The sequence below is a fragment of the Acomys minous genome (assembly GCF_964271855.1).
Source record: "Acomys minous genome assembly, chromosome: 10".
NCBI lineage: Eukaryota > Metazoa > Chordata > Mammalia > Rodentia > Muridae > Acomys > Acomys minous.
The window spans coordinates 1,978,356-1,988,312 of record NC_140491.1 but is presented as its reverse complement, the minus strand read 5'-3'; positions in this window follow the sequence as shown (position 1 = coordinate 1,988,312).

Below are 9,957 nucleotides of genomic sequence, written 5' to 3'. Positions count from 1 at the left end.
GTGTAATGACTATCAACTTGAAGGCTCACTACTTGTCATTTTAGAAAGGTTTGTGGGTTGTTTCTGGTTTTGAAATCTCTTTAAAATAAAACCATTGTTACACGTACAGGTGGACCTAATGGGTTAAGCATTATAGTAGCAACCACTTAAAGTTTTCACACATTAGAATTTGAAAGATGTTTCCATTTCATCATCTCAAAAGATCACTAGTGATAAAGTGGATTTATGATGCCATGTGCATCACTGACACAGGCAAACAGGAACCACTTACAAGCCAATCTGTCATTTATAAACTATGACCTAGGTACAAAGGCTGGTATTAAAGTGCAATGGCTACAAAGGTACTTCTTTGTCCCTTTGTTTCTTTTTGTTGTTTTAGGGTTTTTTTCCACGTGTGTGTGTGTGTGTGTGTGTGTGTGTGTGTGTGTGTGTGTGTTTATGCACACTGGTGTGCAGGTGCATGTATGCATGCACAGGAGGAGGCCAGAGTTCAACATCAGTTGAAATGACTACTTCTACCATTCTTCACCTTCTGTTGGGGTATCTCTTATTAACAGGGAGATAGTGATGGAGATGCCACATTGGCCAGTGAGACATTAATAAGACCTATATGTTCCTGTCTGTCTCCCAGAATGAGCTATATGGGCATTCAACCATGTCATGCTTACTATTTAATGAGCTGTATAGCCATCCAAACTCTAGTGGTCACGCTTGGATAGCAAGCACTTTATCCACAACTCAGCCCATTCTTTGGTCTCTCTCTCTCTCTCTCTCTCTCTCTATATATATATATATATATATATAATATTTATACATAATATACATAATATATGTATATTATTTATACATAATATATATAATATTTATACATCTGTCGTCTGTCTATCTATCTACCTATCTATCGTCTACCAATCATCTCTGTATTGATCTTTCTCCCTGTCATCTATCATCTATCTCTGTGTGTGTTTGTATCGTCTGGAGTGTAACAAAGTTGTTTTCAGGATTACATTGAATAGCATGTCAAATTAATGAATTGCCTGAATAATAGAAATAAGTCCAAATGTCAGCTATTATTACTGTACTATCAATGGTATATTTCAAATATAAGTAATTTTGCTCTGACCTTGGTATAGCACAGTCTGAGGTGTAGAGAAGATGAGTGGAGATGATCTCTTATGTCCTCAATATTACCCTTCTATCTGCCTTCTTCAAGAAAAGATACATTTTTTTGGTTTGTTTAGAAACAAGGTTTCTCTGTGTAGCCTTGACTGTTCTGGACTCACTTTGTAGACCAGACTGGCCTCAAACTCACAGAGATCTGGAAAAGATAGATTTTAATTTAATTTTCCTCTGTCTTGATATGCTTTTGTTATGATCTCTATGATCTAACTATAACCACTGAATAGCACAGTGTTTTCTTCCTTCACATAGTATCTTAGACCGTGGTTCTCCCAGCTCCATTTTCTACAAGACACTTCATCATTTTTTCTGATTGTAATTTTTTCTGAAAAAGATGTATGGATTGCTCACTGAAAAGTATTCTGCATTATAGGGCAGACCTATGGCTTTTTAGAGTAATTGTTATACATGTTCATTTGTGTTAGTATTTTTTTATCACTATGGCAAATAATTTGCAAATGACAACTAAGAAAAAGAAGGCTTTCAGGTTCACAGCTTTTGAGACTGTGGCTCATAAATGGCTGGTTAAAAAGTACATAGAATATCATTATGTTTAATATAGCAAAAATATGATCAACTTATGACTATCAGAAACAAAGAATGGGAAGAAAAGTAAAGAAACAGAAATAGCACAAATTTCATAAAACCTAGGTTTAGGAAAGTTTTCTCTTGTTCTATAGCTTTCTTTCCTTTTTTTATCAGTTGTAATTATTTTATCTTATTGGTTTGTATGAGATTTTTTATTAGTGTGTTTTTTATTCTTAGTGTTTGCCTATCATATATTATTAGTGCATTGCCTATTGGGGTTAGAGAACAAGTTTTAATAACTAAGTACCATCTTTCCTTAAGATCCTGGGATCCTAATCGGGGCTGCACTCCTCTCTCCTGCTGAGTCGTCCCATCAATCCTCATGCCAGGTATCTTTTTTCACTTTTTATCTTTTTTTATAAATAAGCAAGCACTTTGTTACTATAAATATCAGGGCCAGATTACCTAGTAGGTAAAGATTTTGCCACCAAGCATGATAATCTATGTTTGATCCACAAGACTCATATCTTTAAAGAAGATAACCATTTCCAGCAAGTTGTACTCTGACCTCCATTCCTATATTGTAATACACACATACTCTCCAATAAATAGATAAGTGTAGTAAATAATTTTGAAAAAATATATCAGTTTTGCAATGAGAGTTAAAATAAGTAAAGACCTCACCTGGGAATTGGGGATAAGAATGTAGAATAAGAATGTTGTCTCCAAATAGAGGCTCCCAGTAATGAAGTTCTCAAACCAGACTCCACCTTCTAGTTCCACTGACTCCTAATAACTGCGTCAGACTGTGTGTGTATCTAAAGAATATTCCACTAATAACTGCATCAGACTGTGCATCTATTTAAAGAATAGTCCACTAATAACTGCGTCAGATTGTGTATCTAGCTAAAGAATATTCCACTGATTACGTCAGAGCCATCAGGTTTAAGAAACATTTTAGTGATTACATTCAAGAACAAGGACATAGTCTTCAGCTTGTAACCTTTTGAAAGTGTGCATGACTATTTTAAAATATATTTTTATTAATTCTTTGAGAGTTTCAAACAAATTTTGTATGTTTGAATTTTTGTCCCTTTATTCTCCTGCTCTCACTATTCCACCCCAACTCCCTAACCACAAACATAATTCCTACGTTTTGTTCTCTTAACACATAGAGTCCCATTTTTGTTGATCAAATACTTAATCTTGGATGAGGAGTTGCTTTAAGGCTATATGACCTTAAAGAATTCCTCTCACTATTACATACCAATAGCACTGAAGGTAGTGATTTAATTTCAAGTCCCCCTCCTTTCTTCATATTGGGATTAGTCTGGCTTAAATTTGCTCATGTCTTGTGCACAGTGTCACCAATACTATGGGTTATTTTGTGAAGCCACCATTTTTAGCCCAGAAAACACTGTTTCTTTGAATTCTTCTAGTACCTCTGACTCTTAAAATCATTTTGCCCTATCTTCCATGATATTCTTTGAGCTTTGAGAAAAAAAGGTGTTGTACTGGTTTGAACAGATATGCACTCAATCTTCCTCCTCCTATAGACTCATGGTTTTGAATGCTTGGTCCATAGGGAGAGGCACTATTAGAAGTCCTGGAGTGGGCGTAGCCTGGCTGGGGGAAGTATGACACTGTGGAAGCAGGCTTTGAGGTCTAATATATATGTTCAAGCTATGCCTAGTGTTGAGCCATTCTCTCCTGGTTGCTTTTAAATCAAGATGGCACCCTCAGCTCTTAATCGAGTACTATGTCTGCCTGGATGCTGCCGTGCTTGCTGCTATGATGATAATGAACTTAAGCCCTGAAAATGTAAATTGGCCCCAACTACATGTTTTTGCTTTTGGTTTTGTTTTTAAAAAATATTCCATGGCCATGGTACCTCCTCACAGCAACAAAGCCCTAAGTAAGGCAAGTGAGTTAGACATGGCCTATTTATGACTGAATACTCCGTGTTTCCTTATTCTCTGCATCTTGACCAGTTGTAAATCTCAGGGTTAGTTTGAATCAACAGCAGAAAGAATTTTCTCTAATGAACATTGAAAGATGCACTAGTCTACGAGGCTAGCAACAAGTCACTAGGAGTCATTTTGATACTATGTCCGCTTAACAGAGTAATAGTACTAGGCTTTCCCCTAGGGTCTATGACCTATAAGTCACAGACTCTTGATAATGGTGGCAAGTATTGGTTCTATCTTGAGGAACATGTCAAAAATATAATTTAAAATATTGTATAGTTACTTTCCTAACATTTGTGGCACTAGTGAACCAGGACCTCCACTCTAGTTACTCAAAGGTTTCCTTGCTAGGTAAGACTAATGATTACTTTTATCCTGCAATAGCATTCATAGCACCTTCCACATTGTACGAATAAAGTTTCTTCATCAATACCAACTTGAAGTCTCTGTTTTATGACTTGTCTTTATGAGTAGGATCTCACCATCAATTTCTGGATGATAACCAAGAACATTGGAAATATCCTGTAATTTTTTGGGAACTATGGGAGCCACAGTAAAACAACTCAGTGAGACATAACCCGTTCATATAATGGGTTTTTATTTGCTAGCACACCATGTCTATTTGGGGTTTTGAATGGATGTATTTTATATATAAATTTTTCTTGGTGTCTGATTTTTTTCACTAACATGCAAATATATCTTTATGTATACCATTACAATTTGCATAGATGGTTTAAAAAAGTCTTTGCCCTTATAAATTTGAAGGTGAGTGGGGAGGGATAAATAGGAGGGTATGGAGGAAGGGAAAGGAAGAGAAAAATGTAATTCGATTAAAATCTCAAAAATTAAAAAATAAATAATTAAAAGCCTTTGCTCTTTCTATCTTCATTTTCTGCTGCTTCATCTCATGTTCGCTCACTAAACATCCTTGTTTGGCTTTTGTCTCTGTTACAGTAACGCTGCTCTGTTGATAATACTGGTAGATAGTCTCCATATGACCAATCAGGTGCATTTGATCCAGCTGCCACTTCCCTCATTTTCAAAAGCCTGCATTTCAACAACATCTTGTTATTCCAACTCTCCATGCCTTTGGCTTTGTTTTTAGGCTTTACTAAGTTTACTTCTACGTTCTTAACAATAATATTTTGTACTCATAAAATGCCAGCTTAGCTTATTTTCTTATTATATCAACATATGACTTTTTCCAATCTTACCTATATAAATATATGCATTTACCAATATTAATTGTAAATATTATCACACAACTATTCAGACCTCTATTGACAAGTACTCCAATTGGCTTCAGCTCCCACTTGGATATTTACAATCACAGTCTGTTTCCTGATTTGTCTATCCCTTATTTATTTGATTATATCCGCATGTACCTTTATTTAGAAAATAAAACTCTGAAATTTTTATTAAAGTACTCAATCATTTCTTATAATAGTTAAAACATGTCCTCCAAGAAACTTTTGGCCTCTCAACATGAATTAATCATCCAATTACCACATCTAATGGCACTCAGCACATTTCCTTCCTGACGCTACTCTGTATTATAATAATTCATTGATTCAATTAGTTCAAGAAGGCCACAGAACACCTGGGACTCAAACACTCTTCAGTATGCTAAAGATACCAAATAGTCTATCACGTTCTATATTTCTTAAATTAAGATATATTTTACTCTAAAATGTATTCATAATCATTATTTTATCCTGTATTTATTCTCTAGACTACCATATTTGATGACTCAGAAGTTTGTATTATTTTTCCTCTTCAGGAATGTAAACTATCAGGAGCTGATAACTGGGAAATAGTTATTTGATTTGGATAAATTAGCATATTTAAATGGTTTCAAAGTCCTGTCTATTATTTGTTACTATGACTCCTTCATTCTTCAAGTATGAAATCTGATGACAGAGTTAATATCCCTGGGTTATTAAGTGTCTGGAAGAAGCACATATGAACCTAGAGAGTAAGGTTTCTGAATTCATGTCTGGATTTGCTACCTGATAGTACCCACTACAAATAAATTATGGCACATGCCTTTAAGGAAAGGGTTCATATTTCTTTGAAGATGATCTTTGTCCCTCTGTCTAACCAATACTGTTATTTCAGTGACTACATTTTAGGCCATATTTGACATGAAAAGTTTTCATATTTCACTTTAAAGGGTCATTATATAAAAATGTCAAAAGGGAGAAAGAATTTCTGAAGAATGACCTTCAATCAGCTATGTTTCAAAGGTATATAGTCTTGTTTAAGTTATAAGACACTTGCAGGAAAGAAGTCCAGGACTTGAAGATTTATTGTAGCCTGACATTTAATGAAAACCCTCAAGGCTTCGATGGAGCTTTATTATGTAATTACTCAACTCATCTTGTATATAGCCTAATATATTTTATTTTTAAAATGTCTTGCTAGCAGATCTACATTGAAATAGTAGCCCCAGAGCACCTGTAGATGGGACCTATCCAGTACCTAACTCCCTACTCATCAGGTTTATAGCACATAATATGTCTACCTTTGTGACTTTGACTAGTAGTTGAAGAATAACATAATTTCTCCTGCTCATTATGACTGAGAGAGACTGAAGCAGAGCAAATGAGAGAGGAAAACAGGAAGATTCTACTTTATACTTTCCCCTCACTTGTCCTGTCATCGGTACACCAAGGGACATAACAATTGCGTGACAATGGTAATGAAGTATATATTATTATCAAGTGTCTTCTTAGCCCACCCAAGGAGATGCCATAAACACCAAAAGAGTTGCTAATCTCTACACAATAGAAATATTGGAATTTCTTTTGAGAATTATATATAAGGATGTTTGATCATCATAAAAAGATTATAATACTCCTTTGAGAGAATGTTTCAAAGATGTCAATACATAGAGAAAAGAATCTACATTTGCTATTGTATTACTTTTGTATAACTGGGATAAAGCAACTAACTTAACTTACTGAAGGAGTATTTCTTTTTGCTCATGATTTCAATAATTTTAGTACTTAGGCCTTTGCTCCATGGATGCTTACTCTACAGAGACACAGAATATATATCATTGAGAAAAAGGTATTTGGAGGAGCCGTCTCTTCACCTAGTGGTAAGGTTAGTAAAACGTCAAACTAATCCTTCCTTTAAGGGCATGCCTCAAATGACCCATTTCTTCCACCTACACCAGACTTCGTAAATATTCCAGAACATTTCAAAATATCACCACAAGGTAAAGAATATGTTTTAGCACACGAATCCTTGGAGAGCACTAGAAAATATAACAAATCTGGTAAAAATAAAGAGAAAGAGTGTCTCCTAAGAGTGTACTTTTCTGCCTCTCTAATAGTTTTATGGTAACATACATTAATTAAATCGAAATGCCATTGGATAAAAAATAAATTTCCAAAGAAGTATGGAAAAATTATTAGATATTCCAATCCTATAAGACTTGATAAGCCATCCCCATGCACATGTTTGAGTTTTTTAGATATACTTTCTTTCTTAGCCTAAACGTGTTTCTGAAACAAGTTCCAGCAGATTCTAAATTCTCTGTAACAAGACTTAGAAGGAGAAATAATCTTGACAGTAAATATAAAGAAGTTGCCATCATTTGTTGGTATGATGACGTTAGAGAGTTGCAGGACTAAGTAGCAGAACTTACCAGAGGCTGTGTATGTTTGGTTACATCAATACACAACAGAACACATAAAGTAGTCATCATAATTTAAGAACAACATTGGCTCATGTAGAGCCTGGGAAATATCTCACTTGGTACGACGCTGGTCATCCATGTGTGAGGCCATGAGTTTGATCTCTAGCACCAAAGGGTCACATAATTACCATAGTGTTTCCCCCTAAAATTCATTAAGGTTGAACCTTATGCCCAATTTGAAGATATAGCATAATGCGATCATTGTGATGTAAATACACTATGCTGATGGAGCCACTGCAAGTAAAATTAGTGCCTTTATAAGAATAATCTTTGGGGAGAAATTTTATTTGGACGTAGAAGCATACAACACGAAGGTAAGCTTTTACCAGACAACAGACCTGATGGCTTCATGATCTTGTATTTCCAAACCCACAGACTTATAAGAAACACATGCCTTATGTTTAAGTGTGTTATTCTGCTATACTAGGCCAAACTATGGTTGTTATTATATTATGCATGCAATTTTAGAACTGAACTAAAGGATTATTCTATAGCCTCACTGATGGATGAATATAGGAGAAAAATATCACAATATGATAAGGAAATTTATCATCTGAATTAGTATAATAACAACAAGACCATTTTACCTATTTCTGTTACCTTTTTTTCAAAACCTCGGGTATGCTAATACAAACAAAACTATTATCCTGTAAATTTACTTTTTAGTCTTTATTGTCCAAAGAATGATGCTATTGGTTTTTATATTTGTAGATGGCATTAAACCAGACTCTTTGAATTTATGACACACTGATTTCTAATTATCATAAATCCCTTAGAGGAAAGTCATATGAAGGCTATAAGATACCTTTACTAAACATTTTTACTAATCATGGACTGTATTTCATATAACATGAGGTACCCATTGTGATCTGATTCATTCTGACTAACATCATAAAATTGTTATGAAAACAAGTCCATTGTGAATTGACAATTATGCTTCATTAGTACTACCTGATATAAAAAAATGATTTAGATGGACAACCATAAGCTGAAATACTGTATTCTTTATTTCAGGTGCAATATACTATGTATAGAATGTACCCATACAATTTCTCTGAGGGTTTCTTTTAGCTGTTTATCTAAAGGAAAAAAGAAAATATGACATTATTTGCCAATAATTGAATAGAAGTGGTTGGAATGGCAAAAGGCAGACAACTAAGTTTCTGTAATCATACTCTGAGTTTATGTGTAATAAAGTCCCAAAGGCAGTATTTCCAGGACATTCTGAACATATGTAAGTTTTAGAGTCTTTTTGATGAAATGATAGTCTCATAGAGGTAGGATGTACATTAATTATAGGTCGTGGCCAACACTCAGAGGCACAAGAGTCACCATTAGAAAACTGGTGATAAGAAAGATCCCGAGGAAAAAAATTAGATGGATAATTTAAACAAGTATAGGGTATGAAGATATATATTTATGCCTGCTGTGAATTCTCACTAAAAAAACCTTAACAGAATAGAATATTCAAAATCAGATTAGTGGGATTGAGATGAGCTATATGGTAAACATCAGGAGGCCTCTCTCTCCAGCCAGTCCTGTTCTTAATTAATGCATGCCTACACAAAGCAAACCTGGCAGGAGAGAAAGGTATTACTGTGAGTGACACAGGTATAGAATTAAATAATTTTGCTGAGATTTATACATTTATGTCTACATTTATAAAAAATGAATTAGACGGACAATTGTAAGCTCAAATACTGTACCCTGTATTCCAGGTGCGATATACTATCTATAGACTCTACTCATAGAGTTTCTCTGAGGGTTTCCTTGAGCTATTTATATAAGGGGGGAAAAAGAAAACATGACATTATTTGAAAATAATTGAACGTAATTTGTTGGAATGGCAAAAAACAGACAACTAAATGTTTGCAATCATACTCTGAGTTTACGTGTAAGTAGTTTATTTGTAAAATGATATATTTTTTAAGTTCTCACTTTACATCCTGGATATAGGCCCATCTCTTCTCTCCTCCAAGTCCCTCCCTCCTTCCTTTCCCCTCCTTCCTCCCATATTCCTCAGAAAAGGGGAGCCTCACTACCCATCCACCCTATCTCATAAATTCACATTAGGACATAGTGTGTCCTCTTCCTCTCTTGCCCGACAAGGCAGTCCCACCAAGGGGAAGTGATAAAAAGGCTGGCAACAGAGTCTATAACAGAGAAAGTCCCCACTCCCCTTCCTAGGATACCCACATGAAGCCTGAAGTGCCCATTGGCTATGTCTGTATGGGGGGCTAGGTCCAGTCTGTTCATGGCCCTTGGTACTTTAGTCTCAGAAAGCCCCTCTAGGCCCTGGTTTGTTGGCTCTGTTGGTCTTCTTGTGGAGCTCCTGTCACATTCAGGTCCTTTTCTCATTCCCTCCACTTTTCCACAAGACTTCCTAAGCATTGCCCAATGTCTGGCTGTGAGTCTCAACATCTGTGTTGAGCCACTGCTGGGATACAGTGGGGGCAGGAGGTCTGAAGGCCTGCAGAGAAAGGAGAAACTATGGGCAGGGGAATCTCTGTGACAAGCTGGAGACCTAAGTCAGGGTAGGCATCTGGGTGAACATGGAAGTCTCTGGAAGAGATATCT